The 21,463-nt window shown below is 56.0% G+C and overlaps 3 long non-coding RNA genes across 3 annotated transcripts; 1 reads left to right on the top strand and 2 right to left on the bottom strand.

Moving 5' to 3' along the window:
* Positions 1 to 2,541: 2,541 nt before the first annotated feature.
* On the top strand, positions 2,542 to 7,852 carry LOC145545793 (uncharacterized). Its single transcript, XR_014082188.1, has 4 exons — positions 2,542 to 2,738; positions 3,193 to 3,366; positions 3,869 to 4,168; positions 7,247 to 7,852. It is a non-coding gene; the product is annotated as an uncharacterized LOC145545793 (long non-coding RNA).
* LOC145545794 (uncharacterized) lies at positions 5,901 to 6,651 on the bottom strand. Its single transcript, XR_014082189.1, has 2 exons — positions 6,278 to 6,651; positions 5,901 to 6,183 (listed from the first exon to the last, which is right to left on the bottom strand). It is a non-coding gene; the product is annotated as an uncharacterized LOC145545794 (long non-coding RNA).
* An 826-nt stretch (positions 7,853 to 8,678) lies between the features above and the next one.
* On the bottom strand, positions 8,679 to 15,364 carry LOC145545795 (uncharacterized). The gene is made up of 2 exons (XR_014082190.1): positions 14,953 to 15,364; positions 8,679 to 10,926 (listed from the first exon to the last, which is right to left on the bottom strand). It is a non-coding gene; the product is annotated as an uncharacterized LOC145545795 (long non-coding RNA).
* Between the last annotated feature and the right edge of the window lie 6,099 nt (positions 15,365 to 21,463).

Here is a 21,463-nt window from a genome sequence, read left to right as displayed (position 1 = left end):
TTTCTCATTCTATAGTTTTTCTCCATTTCTTTGCATTGTTCACTTAAGAAGGGTTTCTTATCTCTCCTTCTATTCTCTTGAACTCTGCATTCAGTTGGGTATCTGTCCCTTTCTCCTTTGCCTTTCGCTTCTTTTCTCAGCTATTTGTAAGGCCATTTTGCCTTTTTGCATATCTTTTTCTTAGCCAACGGGAAAGCAGGCAGCTCAGCCAATGGGAAGCCCTCACCACCCCTGAACTGGCACTTTGCTCCAATGGATTTTCCTCCAATGTTCTGTTTCCCAGCTGCCTACTATTCTCTGTAGAGTAACTCTCTTTTTCTCTGTTTGGTGGACTTGCCTATAGTTTTTTCTGTGGCATGCTTGTCCTGATAGCAATCCTCTTGCCTTTCCTGTGAAACCCACTTTGTTAGTAAAATCACTGTCTGCTTTTTAATAAATCTGGATTCCTTACTCCACTGGCCCTGGTCACCCCAGCCAGGTTCTTTCAGATCCATGTTTCTCTTCCCTTGTGTATCTGGTAACAGGGAGCACAGGTGACCGCCAGAAGCCCCGAGTGTCTCCCGAGTCAGCTGCGCCTCCTTCTCACTATCCGCTCAGCCATCAGCCCCTCACCCTCTCCTCCTCCCAGGGCCCCTCCCATCTGTCCTGCACCTGGATGACCTGGCTGAGCAGCCAATTTCAGGGTGCTTTCATCTCTCTCCCAGAGGTTTTGCCCACCCGGTAACAGTCACCCAATTCTACTGGGGGCACTGTTACCCCTGATGGCCTCCTGGGGAACCAGACAGACAGCCTGACAGGTATCAGGTATGGTAGCCCATAGCTAGCCCCCCTCATCCTCTGGACCTGCCATGCCTCCATGCCCTTCCCACCAGCAAGGCCTCTGCCCCCTGTCCTGCCCAAGGGGCCCTGATATGAACCAATTGCACAAAACCTTCTATAGAACTCTTGGTGTGCCAGACATTTTCTTAAGAACTTTCCCGTATTGGCTCATTAATCTTCACCTGATCCCTACTTTTAAAGGGTAACCAAGGCCCAGAGAGAGGAAGTGACCTACACAAATTAAGTGGTAGAGACTTGACTTAGACCCAAAGAACTGGTCCAGAGGCTGCCCTCTTATCCAGTCTACCATGATCCAGCACTTGCTGGAGCCCCAAACCCGTTCCTGTCCAAATCGTGGTTCTTAAAAGAGTTGCTTTAAGCCCTTTCTGCTCTCCTCAGGCCCTCAGTCCTTTGCCCCAATGCTCTGGGCTGGACCATGGAGAGCAACTTCGGTTTTGGTCCACTGAAAACTAAGAAGGGTCTGAGACTGGACCTCTTTCACACTAACAGCTGAGCCTGTCACCATCTCCTAGCTGCCGGAAGAAGACACGGGGTTCCAGGGTCAGAGACAAAGGACTTTACAACTCTCCCCATGGCAGAGAGCACATGCGTCATGTTCCCAGGGGTCCCTGTGCCCTCCCAGCCCCGTCCTGGTGATGGGATGCTAAAAGGTCCCCAGGGAGCCCATTTCCCCTCCAGCCTGGATTATGGAACTCCAGGAGCCTTACTTAGGCCTCTTGTCAGACCCATCTCCTGAGAACTAAACCTGCCTGGGAGGCATGTGTGCCTGGGCGTGAAGATCTCATCTGTCAGCCTGTGTTCATGGCTCTGCCAACAGCACTTAGGAGGCGCCCGCATGGGGTAGGGGGCTTCCCAGGTGGCACAGTGGTAAAAAGTCTGCCTGCCGATGCAGGAGATGCAGGAGACTGCAGATTCGATTCTCGGGTAGGAAGATCCGCTGGAGTAGGACTTGTCAACCTGCTCAAGTATTCTGGCCTGCAGAATTCCATGGACCGAGGAGACTGGCGGACTACAGTCCATGGGATCGCAAACAGTCGCATATGACTGAGGCACGCGGACGCCTTCATGGAATAGGCGCTCAGTAACTGTGGGACACAGAACGAAGGCGTCCAGGCAGCAGGGACCCACCTCCTGTGCCCTCCGCACTGACGGGTCCCCTCAGGTCGCTTCCCACCTCTTTCTTCCTCCTCGTCTCCTTCCAGGGTCCACTCCCCCGCAGGACATTCAGAGTGTGTGTGTGACACACGCGCGCACTTGAGCCCATGTGCGGATGCCCAAAGCAAAGGGTCCGACGTGGGAGGGTGGGCAGGGTACCCCAGGACCTCAGGACGTCTGGTTCCCAGAGCAAACCCCATGGCAGGGCTGAAGCCCGGCCTCTGGAGCCTGGAACCCTGCCTTCCCCTCTGCGCGGGGCTCACCGCTGTGCTGGGCCGAGTCCCCGCCCCTCTCCTGGCCTGTGTCCTAACTGTCCCGTGAGCGCTTGGACGAGGAATTGCTCAGGAGGCTCAGGGCGGTCACTGCGCTGACCCTCCCTCCTGGGGCTGGGGGTGCGCTACAGGCTCTCAGCCCTCCCCACCCCACCTCGGGATGGGGTGCGGGGTGACCCGCCGGCGGGGCGGGGCCTCTTGCTCACCCCTCCCCCTGCAGCCGCACGGCGCATGCTCCTCGGCCTCCCACCCGCGCGCACCGCCAACGGCTCCCGCACCGCTGGTCGTGAACGTCCTCCCGGGCCCCCCAGTCAGCTGCTCTGGGGCCCGTGTCCCCTTGAGCCCCGACTCCGCCCCCACCGCAGCCAGGCTGGCCGCCGAGCGCTGGGCTGGGTGGTCCCGGACACCAGGAGACAGGCCAGTCACCGTGCAAACCCCCAGCCCTCCGTCTGGACCCCAGGGTCCGGCTTGGTGAGTCGCTGGACGCCGACTCGGCAGGGAGAAGGGGGGCCACCACGTCCCCTCCTCCTCTGCCCACGTTGCTTGTGTTTTTTGACAGCACCCCAGGACTGAGGTCCAGGCTGTCCCTGCAGGCAGGTCTGGCTGGAGTAAGAGGGTCAGAGGGAGCTGATGGAGAAGGGCGCCCAGCACCCCTATGGAGAGTGTTGGGGGGCAGTTCCTGTTAATCACCCAGTGATTTCTGCCCACTTTGTAGATGAGCAGCGGTCCCAGCAGTCAAGGTCATTCCAGTCTAAGTGACCAAACCCAGCCGTGACGGGCGGTCAGAATCATGGCTCTTCACCCCCACTGAGCCCCCGCTGAGACCTTGTCCTGGGTTGGGCTCCCCCAGACAGGGCACCTCCTGAGTCCAAGAACTTGGGGTGTCTTCCTCTCCCTGCTTTAATCCCCAACACCCCCTCCCCAGGTCAGAGTCACTGATCCCATTTTCAGTGGAGGAAACTGAGGCTCAGAGAGTCACCACACGAGCTGGCCTGTCACGGGCCGTGACGTGGCCCCGCCGTGGCTTTGAGTCCAGGCCAGCCTGGCCCCAAAGGCTGTCCTTGCGCAGGAGCCTGAGGCTCTGAGCCCAGCCCTGGAGGTGAGTCCATTGTGGATGGGGGTGATGGGGTGGGGCGGAGCTTGGGAGGGTCCCTGGGGGAGGAAGGTGGTAGGGAGCCTGGGGCGGGGATGAGAGGTGCTCACCAGGGAGGGTGTCTGGACCAAACCACACAGGACTCTGAGTGTGGGGCAGGGAGTCAGAGGTCACTGCAGGGGGAGGGGAACAAGGTACAGGCTGTCTGGGGAGAACCCCCACCTCTCAGCTCCTAGATTCAGAGGTGTTTTGTTGGACCTGTGTTCCAGCCCGTATAGCATGGATCCCAGAGAACCCCCCAGGGATGTGGAGGCGGCCTCTGTCTCCTCCCGTGTTCAGTGGAGGCTGTGCAGTCATCTTCCTCCTCTCAGGGAGGGGCCTGCTGCCCGGAGGGCCCCAAGGGGGCTGCTCAAAGCCTTTCGGGTGCCGTCTGGACCAGAGAGGTCCGAGTGAGGGGCTGGGGGGATCAGCAGGGCACTCTGGCACTTGTCACTGTTCTGATGTCCAGGCTGACGTGGATGCAGTGGGGTCCCTCACCTGCTGGTTGGAGAGCAGCGAGAAGCTGGCGTTGCAGACCCTGAGACCCAGCCCTCATATGCCCGAGGCTGCCAAGGGCATGTGGAGCTGAAGATGAGGGCTGCTGGAGGCCGAGGGCCGTGGGGATGCTGAGGACGAAACGTCTACTCCTGGCCCCCGGGGAGTGGAGGATCAGCAGAGCCCAGACCCCACAGGGTGCCCCGTGCCAGCGTCCGACTCCAGGGGCTTCTAGGAGCTGGGGCGTCTTGGTCCCTTCCGGGTATGGGGTGAGGTACGCTGGAACTGGGGGGGGGGGCTGTCCTGGAGAATGGGGGACAGTCGTCATCTCCTAGCCCTGGCCACCTGGGGGGCCAAGCTCATGTTGGAGAAGCTCAGGTCGGCCCTCTCCACTTGGGCCTGGAGTGCACGCTGAGCACATGGGCAACTTACAGCTGCTGAGCTCAGACTGCCTCCTTAGCTGATCCCAGGTCCTGGAATGGGGTCCGTGCTGGTCTTGGGCTCCATGTTGGGGACCTGGTGGCTGTATGGAAGGACTGGCTTTGCTGTTGTCGGAGCTGATGGATGGATGCTCTTGGGTCCCCTTGGGCATAGGCACCAGTGACCCAAGCCTGGAAGGTGTGAGGAAAGTACCCAGAGGCAGAGTCTAGTGATGGCGGGTAGGGCCCTGTGACTGTGGGTGCCCCTTTGCAAAATTCAGCAAGTTCTCTTGATTCCAGAGCACAGACAACACCTGAGGCTGTGGTCTGTGAGAGGCCAGATCAGCCCGTCCATGGGCAGCCACCAAAACCTGGGGGCAGCAGAAGTTAGGGGGAAACTGTAGTTGGGGAGTGGGGGGCCGTGAAGAGCAGCTGGTAGCCTGGTCCACTCCAGTCTGTGATTGTTGTCTACCCAACAATGCAGACCTGGGGAGTGGACTGGCTGTTGTCTGGGGCTGGTGAGACAATGCCCTTGATTAGTTCAGTTCAGTCGCTTAGTCGTGTCCAACTCTTTGCAACCCCATGGACTGCAGCACTCCATGCCTCCCTGTCCATCATCAACTTCCGGGGTTTACTCAGACTCATGTCCATCGAGTTGGTGATGCCATCCAACCATCTCATCCTCTGTCGTCTCCTACTCTTCCCGCCTTCAATCTTTCCCAGCATGAGGGTCTTTTCAAATGAGTCAGTTCTTCGCATCAGATGGCCAAGTATTGGAGTTTCAGCTTCAGCATCAGTCCTTCCAATGAATATTCAGGACCAATTTCCTTTAGGATGGACCGGTTAGATCTTCTTGCAGTCCAGGGGACTCTCAAGAGTCTTCTCCAGCACCACAGTTCAAAAGCATCAGTTCTTTGGTGCTCAGCTTTCTTTATAGTCCAACTCTTACTTCCATACAGGACTACTAGAAAAACTATAGCTTTGACTAGACAGACCTTTGTTGGCAGAGTAATGTCTGCTTTTTAATATGCTGTCTAGGTTGGTCATAACTTTTCTTCCAAGGAGTAAGCGTCTTTTAATTTCATGGCTCCAGTCACCATCTGCAGTGATTTTGGAGCGCCCCCCCACCCCACCCCCCCCAAATATTAAAGTCTCTCACTGTTTCCACTGTTTCCCCATCTATTTGCCATGAAGTGATGGGACCAGATGCCTGATCTTAGTTTTCTGAATGTTGAATTTTAAGCCAACTTTTTCACCTCCTCTTTCACTTTCATCAAGAACCCTTGATTAGACAAAGAGCAAAGTAAAACCAAGGTTAGCAGACAAAGGAAACAGTGAAATGTAGAGCAAAGATAACTGCAGCAGAGGAGCACTCGGGAAGATCGGTCAAACAGTGGTTTCTTTTAACGATTCACAGAACTGGCAAGTATGGGACAATTTTATGGAACAAGTTACTTAACCTAAATGAAATGGAAAAATTCTGTAAACACAACTACCAAAACTGATACAAGAAGAAACAGAAAGCCTGGTTAGCCTATACTAGGTAAGGAGACTGAAGCAGTAATAAGAAATTCTCGACAAAGCAAAGCCCAGAGCCTGGTGTTTCATCTCAGATACTTAGAGTGCCAATTCTTCGTTAACTTTTCAGAAAACAAAGGAGGGGATACTTTTAAATTCACTGTGATGATGTAAATGCTGTGATGCCAGCATTAATCCGATTCCAGAGTCGCCACAAGAAAAGACATCTACAGGCCAAAATGCATTATGGATAGAGATGCAAAAATCCTCAGTAAAATCCTGGCAAACAACGTTGAAAGGATGATACATCATGACCAGCCTTCTCCGACGGCTCAAGCAGTAAAGATTCTTCCTGCATCGCAACAAACACAGAAGACCCAGGTTCAATACCCGGGTCGGGAAGATCCCCTGGAGAAAGAAATGGCAACCCACTCCAGTATTCTTGCCTGGATAATCCCACAGACCGAGGAGCCTGATGGGCTACAGTCCATGGGGTCGCAAAGGGTCAGACACGACTGGGCCTCCAGGCAGTAGATGCTCGAGTGACTCCACGGTGCAGACAGGGAGACTGGGGAAGCCCTGAGGCACACAGCTTGTCCAGGGTCCCATCACTGGTGACGAGGAGGAGCCGAGTCTGAACCAGAGTGGGCCCTGGCTACACCCAGGCCTCCCCGTTGGTGTCACCGTGCAGGGACATGGCATGAAGTGGGGGTGACCCCTCAGCAGCCCTGAGGGCCCTTGGGGGGCTAACGTTTGAGCAGGGACCCCAAGTATAGAGACCCCAGGAAGTGACGTCCCCTCCCTGATGATAGAGCCCAACAGAACTCGGAACCCGGTAACTAGGCACCTCGTTGTAGAGAAGCCCCTGCCCAGCTGGCCTGGCCGGAGCCCTCGGTGAGCAGCATGTCGTCCTGTGTGTCCTGAGGTCCTGAGGCCACAGCCACAGACATGTCTAGTCATTTGCCCAGAAGAACCAAAGGTTACACAGGGAGGCACAGGGCAGCCCAATCCCAACCTGGCCGCCTCCGGGGTCCCACGCGGGAGCCCTGTGTCCCCTCCCTTTGTGTGTGGGAGGGAGGGTTCGTGTCTGGTGGGCCTGCCCCGAGGTTTGTCCCCAGTCCTGGGGGTGGATCTCACTCCTTCCCAGGAGAGGTCTGTGCATGATCTAGGAGCAGAAGGTCCAGGGGCGGAAAAAGCATCATCCTTGTGTGGGCAGGACTCTGGGTCCTCAGGCCGCCGGCTCCGTCTGCTCCACGCAGGAGGGCAGCGAGGAGGTGGTGAACCAGGGCACCCCCTCCGTCCCCGAGTGAGGGACGTCCCTGCAGGTGGCACAGGCTGGGGGGAGCTCCGGGGCATGAAAGGGTCTCAAGGAGGCCCAGGTGGCTGGGATCACCCACCCATACCTGCTCCTGCAGGGGAACCGGAGCAGCCGGGACTCGCCTTCTTGCGAACCGCCCTCAGCGCCGGATCCCGACCCGGGACGCTTTTACCTGCTCCCCTGCCTAGAACTTCCCTTCCCTTCCCCTGATATTTCTGTTTCTAGTTTTTACTTTTCATTTTACATTAGTTGAGGCCTTAATGTCACAGCATTTAATTCTTTACACTTTACGCCATGCACTTCCTGAGCATGGAGTACACTCACGATGCTGAGCAACCTTCCCCACAGCCTCAGGACCGTTTCACTCCCAGAGGAAACCCTGACCCAAGGGCTTGCTCCCTGGCCGCGCTGGCCTTCCGAGATGGACCACCCTGGGGAGTGTGTATCTCCCTCAGTGAATCTGCGGACCTAAAGGAGCAAAAGGCGCTCACTCCCTATCCTCTCTCCCCCAACCCCTGACAGCCCAGAATCTGCTTCCTGTCTCTTGTTCTGGATGTTTCCTATAAACGGAATTAAGTTATAAGCCTCTCTTTTATGTAGCCCACATATTTTAAGTGGGGACTGGTTAATTTTTTTTTATTTGAAATAGCATTCTTGTTAAATGAAAGGGAATTCTAGGTGAATTAAAGATAAAATGTAAAAATTGAAGTCTTTTTTGTAAATACATGTACAATCTCAGAGTGGAGACCCCTGCTCTAAGCATGGCCCCAGAGCCAGAAGACAGAGAGAAACGCCTGGCTCCTCCCGTGGCCAAGCAGAAACAAACATGCAGAGAGCTGGGAGGACAAACCACAAGCTGGAACAACACCCCTCACATCCCAGGGCCAGAGAGCGGTTTGCCATCCCTGTGGGCCCCAGATCTTGAAAGTCAGTGTTCTAACAAGGGACAGCGGACAAACACGCGCACGTCTAACGAGGTGACGCACGTGGTGGGTGTGCGTCAGAGACGCTCGGCCTCGCGATGAGGACACGAGAAGACAAACGCCGTGGAGTCGGCAGTGCCACCCTGCGCTGGCAGGTTTCTAGTCGTGACGACCAGCGCTGGGGGCAACGTGAGGAAGCAGAGGCCAGCAGACCCCCTGGAGGGAGGCGTGGAAGGACACTCCTCCCTGGGAGAACCGTGCGTGGGACCCCAGAGCTCCACAGGTGCATCCCTTTACCTGCAGAGCGAATCCTAGGAGCCCACCCCCGGGGATCCTCGCGTGGTGCGTGTGCCCACGCTCACATGCATGCCTGTGCACTTGGGGGTGTCAGGGGGGAGGATCCCAGGGGCGTGTACCCCTCTGAAACGTGGTTCCCCCAGCTGGACTCTGACCAGTCCTCTTCCTCCTCTGCATTTTCTGGGGCCTCAAAGCAGAATTTCCGAAGAGTCCCTACTATGGGACATGGGCCGTTTGCCATTTTTCCTTCTCAGAATCGTACTGAAGGGAACATCTGTGCCCATAAATCACTATCTAAGGAAGAATCCATGAGGTGGATCAAAATATAGTTTTTACAATACTGGCTGCAGTTTCCAACATTGGTGGTCTCTGCCCACTTTGAACCTTGCTTGGGAAAGTGGGGCCTCAGAGACCCCGAGGGCTGAGACCTCAGGGAGGAGGAGCTGGGAGAGGACGTGATGAAGGGACCTGTGAGTGACCTGCCCAGAAGGGACCGTCTTGCCCCTTGGCCCCATGCCTGGCCCCGCCCAGTGCTAGAGCTGATCTGAAGCTGGGACAGAAATGGCTCAGGTTCAAAGGGGCTCTGCTCCTAGAACTGGCAGTGGAGCTGATGCAAGAGCCGGTGTCGGACTCAGCTCCAGCCCCAGCTGGGTCTACCTCCGAGACGGTGGAGACCTGGCCGTGCAGCTGGTGTTGCAGCTATTGCAGTCCAGCAGCTTTGTCTCTGGAGTGGCCACTGAGGCCGGCGTTGACTCCTGGGCGGGCACTGGTGTGGCTCCAGCTGCGCTTCTGGTCCTGGGACTGGCTGTACCCCTCGAGCTGACGTCACAGTGCCGAGCCGCTGGGGTGTGGCCTGGGTGCGGGAGCTGTCCCTGGTGCTGGAGTGGGACTGGCCTGGGGCTCACTTGTTTCTGTGCCTCCGGCTGCATAGCCAGTCCTGGTTCTCGCTCCGTAACTGGCGCTCAGCCTGGTGGTGGAGCCGGCAGTAGCTCTGGCACTGGGTCTGCCTCTGGAGTCACTGTCAGGGCAGACGCTGTCCCCCCAGCAGGCATGGAATCTGGCCCAGGAACCGGGGATAGAGCTGCCTCTGTGCCTGAAATGGCATCACGCTGAGGCCAGAGCTTGGCCTAGCTCTAGTGTGGGTGCCGGAGTGCCTTCTCCCAAGCTGACACTGGCTTCTGGCAGCCAAGCTGACCGTGGCTCTGGAGCTTGTCCTAGAGCCATGACTGGAGCCGGCTCTAGCTCTGAACCTGGTGCTGGCTCTACCTCTGAAGCCAATGCTAGAGAGGGTGCTGGAGCCACCACCTCCTGGGAACTTCGCACTGGCTCTGTGAATTGGCTCTGCACTGGGTCTCCTTCTAAATGGGCACTAGAACTATCACTGGGGCTGGCACAGGAGTCAGTGCTGGTGCTGGTGTGGGAGCCCCTCTGGCTGTGGAGCCAGCACTGGCTCAAGCCCTGGAGGTGCTAATAGAACTGCCTCTGGGAGTGGGTTGGTGCTGGAGCCAGTGCGGGAAGTGACCCTGAGTCTGGAGCTCCTGGGGGGGCTGGCTCCAGAGATCACCTGCGCTCTTGGGCTGCTACTGGGAGTTGGCTGGAGCTCTGGTACTGCCTGGAGCACCCGGTCTCTGGGGCTCGTCCTCCAGCAGGCTCTGGTGCTAGCACCGGCTCCAGAGGGAGCTCTTCTCGAGAGCTGCCAGGAGCTCTCGCTGTGTTCCCAGGGCCGTGCCGGAGCAAACTCGAGTGCAGATCCGTTGCCCTGGAATCTGGGTGGGGTCTGATCCAGCCTCTACGGCTGGTGCCCAGGCTGGTTCTGGAGCTTACCGGAGTTCGGGGGCTTTCCCATGAGCTGATGTCAGAACTCGTTCTCACTCCGGAGTTGACTTTGGATCAAGTGATAGAGCTGGCTCCCATTCTCGGCTGGCACTGGCTCTAAACCTAGAGGTGGCCCTGGGTTCGGCTCTAGCTCTGGAGCCCGCAGAGCCTCTAGCTGTTGGGTGTGTGCTAGAAAGGCTTCTGGCTCCAGACAAGGCTCTGGTGCTGGTGCGAGATCAGGCGCTGACGGTGGTGCCAGCTTGCGAGCTGGCAGTCCAGCCGGCTCTAGAGCCGCAAGATGACAAAAAGTTCACCAACCTCGAGTCCACAGACTATGCACATGTGTGTGTGCATGCATCAAGTACACGTCTTTTCTTCCCTTCCTTTATCTTCTTACCATGTAGCATAAGGTAGAACGTAAGATGTACCCACAATAGTTACCTTCACATCCCAGTGTTTAAGTTACCAGGCATCAAGGAGAGATGAGTAAGCCTCCCGCCAGCATGCTGCGTGCCTTGGGGAGCGAGTCTGTGTGTCTGAGTTGCACCCAAGAGCTGTGTTTTGTTAGGAAGAAGAATGGCTGTCTTACTGTCTTCACTCAGAGACTCATCACGGCTCCAGCAGAGTGGTGGGTACCATGTCAAGAGAGGGTGGACTGGAACGGTAGCCTCTCCCTTTGGTCAGACTGGTGATTTAGTCTACACGTGTTGTGCAGGTGTGCCTGACGTGTACAATTCACTGCCTTCAAGAAAAGTGAAAAGAGTGAAAGTGTTAGTTGCTCAGTTGTGCCCAATTCTCTGTGACCCCATGGACGGAGTCAGCCAGGCCCCTCTGTCCATAGGATTCTCCAGGCAAGGATACTGGAGTGGATTGCCATTCCCTCCTCCAGGGGATCTTCCTGACCCAGAGATCAAACCTAGATCTCCCGCATTGCAGGTAGATTCTTTACTGTCTGAGCCACCAGGGGAGCCCAAGTAAAGATTACTGTCAATAATGTGGGTGGGCATCATCAGTTGGAGGCTTTATGAGCAAAAAGCAAGGTTTCCCAGACAAGGAGGTCTGCCTCCAGACGCAGCATCTAGAAGCCTGCAAGCCTGGCTGCAGACTTTGGACTTGCCAGCCCACGAACACACATGAGCCAACACGTTAAAATCAGTTCTCATTCTCAGCACACATAACATACACACACACACGTGTGTGTGTGTGTGTGTACACAGGTGTGTCCTGGTGGAGGGCCCTGACACACACTCAAACTCACCACTGTCCTTCCTGCTCCCCCTTTACCATCACTGTTCTCTGAGGCCTTGGGAGTTCATCTTTCAGTGTCCTATCTTTTTGCCTTTTCATACTGTTCATGGGGTTCTCAAGGCAAGAATACGGAAGTGGTTTGCCATTCCCTACTCCAGTGGACCACATTCTGTCAGACCTCTCCACCATGACCCGTCTGTCTTGGGTGGCCCTCCACGGCATGGCTTAGTTTCATTGAGTTAGACAAGGCTGTGGTCCATGTGATCAGACTGGCTAGTTTTCTGTGATTGTGGTTTCAGTGTATCTGCCCTCTGATGCCCTCTCGCAACACCTACCATCTTACTTGGGTTTCTCTTACCTTGGACGTGGGGTAGCTCTTCACGGCTGCTCCAGCAAAGTGCAGCCGCGGCTCCTTACCTGTTCTTTTTTTGTTGCAGAAATTAACAAGCCAATGCTGAAATCCATTTGGAAATGCAAGGAGCACAGAATAGCCAAAACAGTATTGAAAAAGCAGAGCAAAGATGGAGGACTCCACTCCCCAATTTCAAAACTATTATGAAGACAGTGTGGCCCCGGCATAAAAATAGACATACAGATCACTGAAATAGAACTGAGAGTCGGGAAACAATCCTGCACATTTGTACTCAGTTTTTGATGAGTGTCCAGACAATTAAATGGGGAAAGAATAGTTTATTTGAACAAATGGTACTGGGACAACCAGGTATGTACATGCGAAGAAAGAAACTGGGCTCTTCCTTACAGCCCTCACAGAGATGAACTCAAAACAGATCAAACAGCAACACATAAGACAACACTAGAAAACTCTTAGAGGAAAACATATGGGAATAAAACGCTTTGACTTGAATTAGGGAATGGTTTCTTAGATATGACACTTTTTGCACAAGTATAAAAAAAATTGGATTTCATTAAAATTTAAAACATGCATCAAGAGACGATATCAATAAAATGAGAATACAGCCTGCTGAATGGGACAAAGCATCAGCTAATCGTGTACATAAGAGACTTGCGTGTAGAATATATAGTAAATGCTCACAACTTGATAATAAACTAATAACCCAATTTATTTTCTAATGGAGAAAGGAGGTGAGTAGACATTTCTCCAAAGAAGATATACAAGTGGCCAATAAGCACATGAAAAATGCTCAACATCTTTATTCAGGAGGGAATGCAGACCAAAACCAAAATCAATGAGATACCATTCCATATCCACTCAGTCGTGTCCAACCCTTTGCGGCCCCAAGGACTGTAGCCTGCCAGTCTCCTCTTTGCACGGAATTCTCCAGGCAAGAATACTGGAGTGGGTTGCCATTTCCTTCTCCAGGAGATTTTCCCAACCCAAGGACTGAACCCAGGTCTCCTGCATTGCAGGCAGATTCTTTACTGTCTGAGCCACTAGGGAAGCCCTCACATCCACCAGGATGGTTTAATTAAAAGGAGAGATATGGGAAGTGTTGGCAAGGATGTGTAGAAATTGGAATCCTCATACATGGTTGGCAGAAATACAAAATAGTGCGGCCCTTTGGAAGACAGCCTGGTGATTCTTCAAAATTTAAAGAGTTTCCATATGATCTAGCGTTTCTACTCTTAAGATATGCCCAAGAGAAATAAAAACAGATGAAAGGCTCATGTGCAAATGTTCATAGCATGGTAGTTCAAAATAGCGAAAAAGCAGAAACAGCCCAAACAGTCCATCATCTGACGAGTGGATAAGCAAAGTATGGTAACTCTATGCAATGGAACATTATTTGGCAAAACAATGAATTATTGATACATGTCACAAGCGTGGATGAACCTTTGACATCGTGCTACATTGAAGGAGCTGTCACACAAAGCCACGCATTGTATTATTCTATGTCTGTGAAAGTCCAAACTGGAGAAAAAGTAGATCAATGGCTGTCTAGGGCTGTGGGGATAAGAGAAATGGGGGGTGACTGTTACCGGGCCCAGGGTTTTCTTTGAGGTGGTGAAAATGCTTTGCTATTACAGTGGTGGTCGCACAGCTCTGTGGACACACTAAGAGCTCTGAATCATACACTTAAGGGGCTTCCAGGTGGCGCTAGTGGTAAAGAATCAAGAGATCCCTGGGTCTGGAAGATCCCCTGAAGGAGGAAATGGCTACCCACTCCAGTATTTGTGCCTGGAAAATTCCCTGGGCAGAGGAGTCTGGTGGGCTACAGTCCACGGGGTCGCAAAGAGTCAGACACGACTGAGCACATATATTTAAAGTGGGTGGATCATGTGGCATGTGAGTTATATCTCAGTAAAGCGGTTTTTTTTTTTTTTTTGAAGTAATTTTCTTCCCATTGAACTTGGCGATGTGTCGTGGTCCCAGAATAAGCAGGGCTGGGCACTTTCTAGGGCCCCGAGTGCTGACCTGCCCCCAAGAGTATGGGCCACTGCCCCTTAAACCCCACCCAGGGGACACAGGGGAAGACATCCTCAGAGGGAGAGGCTGGGGGTGCTCCAGCCAGCAGCTCGGCCCGAGGGCACGCCTTGACCCTCCCAGGTTAAAAGAGGTTAAAAGAGTCTCTCTTGGCAAGAGGACAGGGCAGAAATTTTCTTTGCAGTTTTGACGCAGCTAATACACGTGCCAAATGGGAAAAACATGAGCAAACGTGGTGATGACATTTACCACAATGCGATCAAGACAGCGAGGTTTGCTTACAAAACTTATCCATATCAGGGATGCAGATGGGATTCAACAATAGCACTTGGAATTCATGAGTATTTCAGAGACTGACTCACCAGATATGAGACTCCGGACTACTAAACGGATTGAACACAAACCCTCCCAAGAGATGAGTCAAAGTGTCCAGAGGTCAAGAACAAATTCTGGTGACATGGGAGGAGCAGCATGTGGGTGGTGATCGTTTAACGGGACTTTCCATGACACATGAGAATAAACGACCTTCACTGGACTAATTCACCTTAGAGCTGATCCCCTCTGGTTTGGGCATTTACTCCTCCCTATCTCAGATTTTAGAATTTTTAGAATATGAGTCTTTCAAAGAAAGCTGCCTTTTTACCATGAAGCAATCCTCAAGCAAGATTTGAAAGGTAACAAGTTTTCCTATCATTTTAAGGAAAAGTCCAGGTCTGCTGTTTCATTTTTTCCAGAGTAAAATGTGGAATCACTTTCTTTCCCTGACCTAGAAACAAACAGGCAACTGGAGAAGAGGAATCTTGAGGGCACAATGGCCATTTTCAGTTCAGCCCCGAACAGATCTGCACAAAAATGACTCGAGTAGTGACCCGCGGCCCCTAGAGTCAACCCACAAGGAAGCGCCTCAAGTCGTAACAAACGAGGCATAAATGAGCCAAGACGCATGTGTGTCTCCTCAGCCAGGCGACACTGACCCCATGTACCACTGTGCTCCTGCCACAAGGACCACCCCCCCCAGAAGTGGGCAGGGACGGGGGTGGCAGAACCGGGCTACCTGGGGTGACCTGGATCAGGATCCTGGCTCCATCACTGGGGTGACAGGGGTCTCCAGCTCACCTGCCGGCACGTCCAGCTCATCCCCCCTTAGATGAACAAAAGCAGAACTTGACCGCACCGGATCAGGGAAGCAGCGCCCAAAGTTCGTGGTCCTCCGGACCTTCCAGTCCAGTCCGGCAGGGGAAGGGCACCGAGGGAAAAGTCCGAGTCGTTGGTTCAGAGGCCAGCCTCTCCTGGCGTCCGACACACTTCTGAAACTGACGCTGGTCCCTGGCCGCTCCGAGCTCAGGGGGCTGTCGGCTCTCTGCAGACAGGTGTCACCCGCGCTCCGTCCTCCAGCCCTCGGCGCCCAGGACGAGGCCCCACAAGGGCGCTTCTAACGCCCCAGGGATGCCGGGCTCGCAGAGCAGTTGGCGGGGTCGGGGACCCGGCGCAGGGGGAGCTGTTGGCCTTGCACGTGCACTCGCTGTCCGCGGGCCCGGGTGCGCGCCTCCCCGTGGACACGGCGCCTGGTTGCCCCACTCTGGGTGCGCCCGACTCGCGTTGGAGGGAGGATTGTGCGCCCCAAGCGCGATCCTTCCACCCACCCGGCGGGGAGAGCCCCGCCCGCACCCAAATTGAGCCGAGCGGTTGCGAGTCCAACCCCGAGACGGACAGTTGAGAAAGAGGCTGGAGAAGGCAGGGTCTGCCTGGGGCCACGAGGTGCCACCGGATGGGCAGAGTCCAGAGAAAAAGAGGGGGCTCCCACCTCCCACGTTTACTCTAGGATGAGCCCCTCAGGTCCTGCGAGACCCCTGCCCACCCCTCCCAAGTGGGTCTCGTTCCTCTGGGCATCCCCATAAAGGCGTAGGTGTGCACACATACGCAGCAACACACACACTCACTCACTCACTGCCCCGCCAGGGGTCAGCGGGAGTGCACGCAGAGGAGGGGAGAAGGATGAGATGAAGGGTGAGATGGGGGCAGCTCTGCCAGGGGGCAGGGGCGTCCTGTAGCCTAGCAACATACTCGGCCCCTAGCATGGGGAAGGGAGACGCCCGGCTGCTGGCAGGTGGTCCCCAAGGTTCTCAGGAAGCACCCTCAGCCAGGGCCGTCCACAGGGCTCCTCTAGGGGACGGGGGTCTGCAATCTTGTGTCCATCACTCTGAACGTGTAAATGAGTATGAACCCCCTAGAATGCTGGGGAGCCGAGAATACCCTATTTCTTCTCTGAAATTGGGGTTCTTGACAAGGTGACCCCAAGGCTTGCACAGCTGGAGAAGTGTCGCTTGGTGTTCCATTGATGACCACCTGCACTTTGGGGGTCCTTTGATCATCCGTGGAGGCTGCAGGTCCTGTCTCTATGGCCCCTGGGGCCCAGGAGAGCTGACGTTGCTTCACAGTGTAGATCAGCTGAGCCTCTCTGGGCGGGGGCACCTACCTTCCCATCCTCTCCCTACCTCCGCCAACTGCCCAAGGTAAAACAGACTCAGTGCCAGGCTACAGACAACGGTCTTGTTGGCAGGGCACTAGCCCTCATACTAATAAATTTTGTCTTCCGTGTTGTAGTCCATGCTTAGGTTGGAAAAGAATTGCCAGACAAGAGACAGAGTGAAACAGAATAGAGTTTATTAGAGCGAGAGTTGCATTAGGACCGCTGGCCTCCTGACAGAGCCAACGACCATCCGAGATCATCTGCCTGTCTGTTTTTTTTGTCTTAAATTCTATTTTTAAAATCAGAGGATAATTACAACATTGTGATGGCTTCTATCACGCATCAACATGAATCGGCCATAGGCTGACACATGTCCCCCTCCTTCTTGGACCCCTCTCCCACCTCCCTCCCCATCCCACCCTTCTAGGCAGTCACAAAGCACTGGCTTTGGGGTCCCTGCGGCTATCTGTTTTACACAGGGTAATGTCTATGTTTCAATGCTGTTCTCTCAGATCATCCCAGCCTCTCCTTCCCCCACTGTGCCCAGGCAGGCAACAAAGGAACTGGGTAGGAATCTTGCCAGTCATTTGCTAGCTGGGTGAGGTACGTATAGTTTCCTTATATGGGCAAGGAGAAGAACAGGACGGCCTTATGTGAGACAAAAATGGACAAGCCATCCTGCCCAGGAGGACTCAAAAATTCTGCAGCAGTTGCAACATGGCGGAAAGGGCGATGAGGGTCTGGCGCCTTCTGTTCCTGCGTGGGCTCAGGGAAGGTGAGGAGTGGTGATTCTGACCGCCCCACGCACCGCCGGCCTTGGTCACTGAGAGCTGACTGACCACTGCTCGGCTATAAAGTGGGTGAAATCACCCAGTGCCCGGAGGCTTCCCTCATGACAGTAAGCGCCCCAGCACGCGCTCATCTGGGTGGTGGGCTTCCTCCGGCCCCACTTACACCAGCCTGGGCTGCATACAGCTTCTGTCTGGGGTCCTGTGAGAGAGACGGATGTGGGGGTGGCAGGGAGGGGCGGAGAAGGAGGAGAAGGGACCGCCAGACCTTCTCCCTGCCCTGGCTGGGTGTCTATTGCCCCCTGCGGGTCCCCCTGACCCAGCCGTGCCCTGAGCTGGACCCTGGGACGGAGTCTGGGGACCAGGAGAGCTGGAAGGGGTAGATGCAGTGACCCTCGGGTCCCCAGATGTGCAACCCAGCCAGCCCGGTGTGCTGCAGCCCACCTGTCCGGGAGGGTGGGCCCAGGGCCCAGGGAACTTGGCGGGGGGGGGGGCGGTGATCACAGAGCGGTTAGCAAGCCTGATCAGGACACAAGACCAGAGGCGCCTGTGCGCTGTGGGCAGGGTCACGTGCCCACACCCTCCAGGGCCTCCTGCGTGCTCTTGACCGAGATTGTGAGGCCCGGCTGCCACGCGGGAGGGAGGCCAGTACACCCTGAGCGGGTGCCCACCACACCTGTCCAGAGGAGAGAGCCTGGGCGCATCCTCGCGGAGCTGGGCTGATGCCAGTCCCTGTCCAACCCACCACGAGGCCCAGCCCGGGAGGTGGGCAGAGTCTAGAAGGACAGGAATGGTTCCCACTTCCCTGCCGGCCTCAGCCCTCCCCGGGGGTTTCCTCTGGGATGAGAGCTCCTCAGGTCCTGGAGGACCCTGCCCACCCCTCCTATGCGGGGCCGATTCCTCTGGGCGTCCCCATGAGGGCGCAGGTGCATGCGTGCACACACACACTCACACTCACTGGCTGTCCTGCTGGGGGTCAGAGGGGTGCGCACACGGGGAAAGAGGAGAGGGGTGAGAAGGAGGAGGCTGGGGATGGAGATAATGACCCCCCCAGCAACATGCCCAGCCCATAGCGTGGGAAGGGGGTCGCCAGGGTGCCCACTGGGCCACCCCTAAGAGGCCTGGGGAAGACAGGGTCTGGGGTCCTGTGTCCACCACTCTGGGCACCGGGAACTAGGATGAGGCCCTTCCCCAGTGTGGAGGGGCCACAGGAGAGGAGGCCTCAGCTGACTCCCCTGTAGAGGGGGTGATTAGACGGGGTGGTCCCTGAGGTCCCATAAGATTGCAGGAGAGTCTGTTGGCCTTGCTCCCCCATCCGTGACCCACTGTGCTCCAAGTCCTTGGAAAAAGCTTTGTGCTTCCTGAGGTCCTTCTGAGCAGGGGGCAGCCTGGGGACGTGGGGGACTGGGGACCTGGGGTGCAGAAGGGGGCAGGGACTGGACCACTCGTCAGGGACCAGGGACGAGACCCTCCTTGTTGGCACCTAGGGGTCCTCACTTGGACGTGGGTGGCGTCCCTGCCCTGGTTGAGGTGAGGAGGCCTCCGGAGTGACCTGGGCACGGGGACAGTGGCGGGAGGAGGGGCCGAGAGAGGCGCTGAGGTCCCTCTCGCCCAGGATGCAGCAGGCCCTGCTCCTTTAGGGGTGGGCCCTGGGGGAACCACTGCCTTGCTGAGTTGCTGTCATGTCCTGCCAGGTTCCTCCATCCATGGGGCTTTTCAGGTAAGAATGTTGAGGGGGCTGCCTTTTCCCTTCTCCAGGGGATCTTCCCAGTGTGTCTCCTGCATTGCAAGTGGATTCTTTACCTGCTGAACCGTTGGGGAACCATTGCCCAGAGGACCCCAAACAAGGGATTTGGTCTCTGCTTTTCCTGCCTGGGGCTGCAGTGCTGGAGATGAACACGAGGGGGGGCAGTGCCCATTCTGCTCCATGGAAGATAGCCCAGGGTCATTCTGGGCGTCCCCCTGCCTCTGACCCAACAGGCACCTTTTATTGTTAGCCTCCAGGCCCACAGCATCAGCTGCTCAGAGGCGGGAGGGAGCTCTGAGACCCTCTGTTGATGGTTCAGCTACTGTGTCCCCGGAACAAAGAACAGGGGCCATGTCAGGCCTGGGGGTGGTGCTAACATGGCATATGGTCCCTGCCCTGCAGGAGCTCACGGCCTGGAGGGGCGGATGGACGAGAGATAAGAGTGTGCGCTCCAGGGAACTGAGTCAGGGTCCTCGTGGAGGGCCGGGAGCCCAGGGGGGTCTACAAGGCTCCACGGGACACTGATGCCGTGACCAGGAAGTCAAGGGCGGCCAGCCCTGCAGCTCTGAGCAGTGAGCGGGGCGGGGGCGGTCAGAGACTCGGAGGAGGAAGAGACTTCGGCCAGAGGGCAGGTGAGGCGGGAGCCGGGGTGGCCAGAGAGAGCCAGGGAGGGGAGCAGATGGGAGGAGGGGGAGGGCAGACCCAGGTCTGGATGGATGTCCTGGGGTCTGTGCCATGTGATGGCATTACCCTCACTTACAGGGGCAAGGGGCGTCCCCCCTGGCTCAGCGGTAAGGAATCCTCCTGCAACGCAGGAGCCACAGCGACAGGAGTTCGATCCCTGGGTCGGGAAGATCCCCTGGAGGAGGGCATGGCAACCCACTCCAGTATTCTTGCCTGGAGCATCCCATGAACAAGGAGCCTGGTGGGCACAGTCCACGGAGTCACAAAGACTTGGACACGACTGAAGCGACTTAGCACGCACATGCACGAGGGCAAACCCTGACCCTGGCACAGTGTCTGTGACCAGGATGCAGGCTCCGCTCAGATGGGGACCTCTGCCCTGAGGTTGCCCAGGAGGCTGGGCTGTGGTCCCAGCTGAGTCTCCATCAGGACGGGCCTGTCTCTGAGGTCATTGGTGGATTCATTATGGACGGGGGTTCAGGTCTTTCCTGTCTGTGGGCCGGGACCCAATGTCAGTTCTTATTACTGGAGCCTCAGAGTACCTCATAACAACTGATCCTGCTTCTCTTGAACACTGGATCAGAGACAGGGAGACAGAGACAGGAAAGAGGAACCCAGGAGGAGGGACCAGGCGGAGTCACAGACTTTTCATCAGTGAGTCTTGGAAACAACAGCCCATCCCTTTTGCCCAATTCTGTTCATTTCAACCCAGTCCCAAAGCCCCTCCACCCTCAGAGAGGAATCGCACAGGGTGTGGGCCTGGAGGCGGGGATGCTGGGGGGCTGTCGTGGGGCTCACCATCCACTGGCAGAGGGGAGACAGGACGGGAGAACCTTATCCACTTATCACTCATCTGTGGAGTGAAGACTGAAGTTAAAGGAGAAGCGGTGGCAGAGGATGAGATGGTTAGCTAGCATCACAGACTCAGTGGACATGAATTCCAGGAGATAGTGGAGGGAGGGCAGAGGAGCCTGGCGTGCTGCAGCCCCTGGGGTCGAAAAGGTCAGACGCAACTTAGTGACTGAAGGACAACTACAAGGAGAGTAAATGTGACAGGATGAATTCCAAGGGAATTAAGAATTAAAGAACACAGCCTTCCCACCCGAGCAGGTAGAGCCCCATTCCCCCTCCCAACCCTCGTGTGCCTGAGCCATGGTGGCTGAGGGAGATTCCAGAGCGTGTGCTTTTCCAGAACCCGGTTTCCCCTGGTGGACATCGGCCAGTCCATCCTTTTCCTTTTCTGAATTTTCCGGGGCCCCCGAATTGTGTAAACACTGAGTCCATTTCCGATTTTTCCTCCTATCGCTGTGCTGAAGGGAACATGTGAGTCCGTGAATCTTTGTTTAGCTCAAATCCCCGGAAGGGAGATTCTCGGTCTAATGCAAACATGATTTTAACAGTGGCCACAGTTTCCAAACTCCGAGGTCTTCTTGGCCACTCTGAGCCTTGTTTGGGAAAGCAGGGGTCCACACGCCGGGGCTGAAGCCCCAAGGAGGGCAGCCGATAGGCTCGGCCTGCAGTGAAGGCGCCGGACGGCCAGAGACCACCACTGCCGCCGTCCACCCCAGGGCTTGGCCTCCAGCTGCTGGTGGCCTGTGTGCAGCTCAGAGGCAGAGCCTGAGAGTGAGAAGGGGAGGGTTAGGGGGCGGAGAGGGGGTGGGGGGGGACACACAGGGACACAGGGAGCAGCCCCCAGAGGCTGATGGTGGGCCAGGAGCAAAGATGGTGCCCCACCCCACCCCGGTCCCCAGGTGCCAGAGCTCCAGCTCTGACTAGTAACCCCGCCTAGGCCTGGTGGGGACACCTGGGGGGCTGAACTGGGGTGCGGCAGAGCCGGGCGACCCACCTTCAGGAAGGTGGTCCCCTCCCACTGCCTGGGCCCCAGGAGGGCGAGGAGCACCCGGCTGCCACTGTCCGTGCCACCACCACCCACTGCAG

The sequence above is a fragment of the Giraffa tippelskirchi genome, chromosome 4 (assembly GCF_054371585.1).
Source record: "Giraffa tippelskirchi isolate mGirTip1 chromosome 4, T2T-mGirTip1v1.2.pri, whole genome shotgun sequence".
NCBI classification, from domain to species: domain Eukaryota; kingdom Metazoa; phylum Chordata; class Mammalia; order Artiodactyla; family Giraffidae; genus Giraffa; species Giraffa tippelskirchi.
Note: the sequence above shows the minus strand (reverse complement) of the source record. Positions and strands in the feature narration are given on the sequence as shown.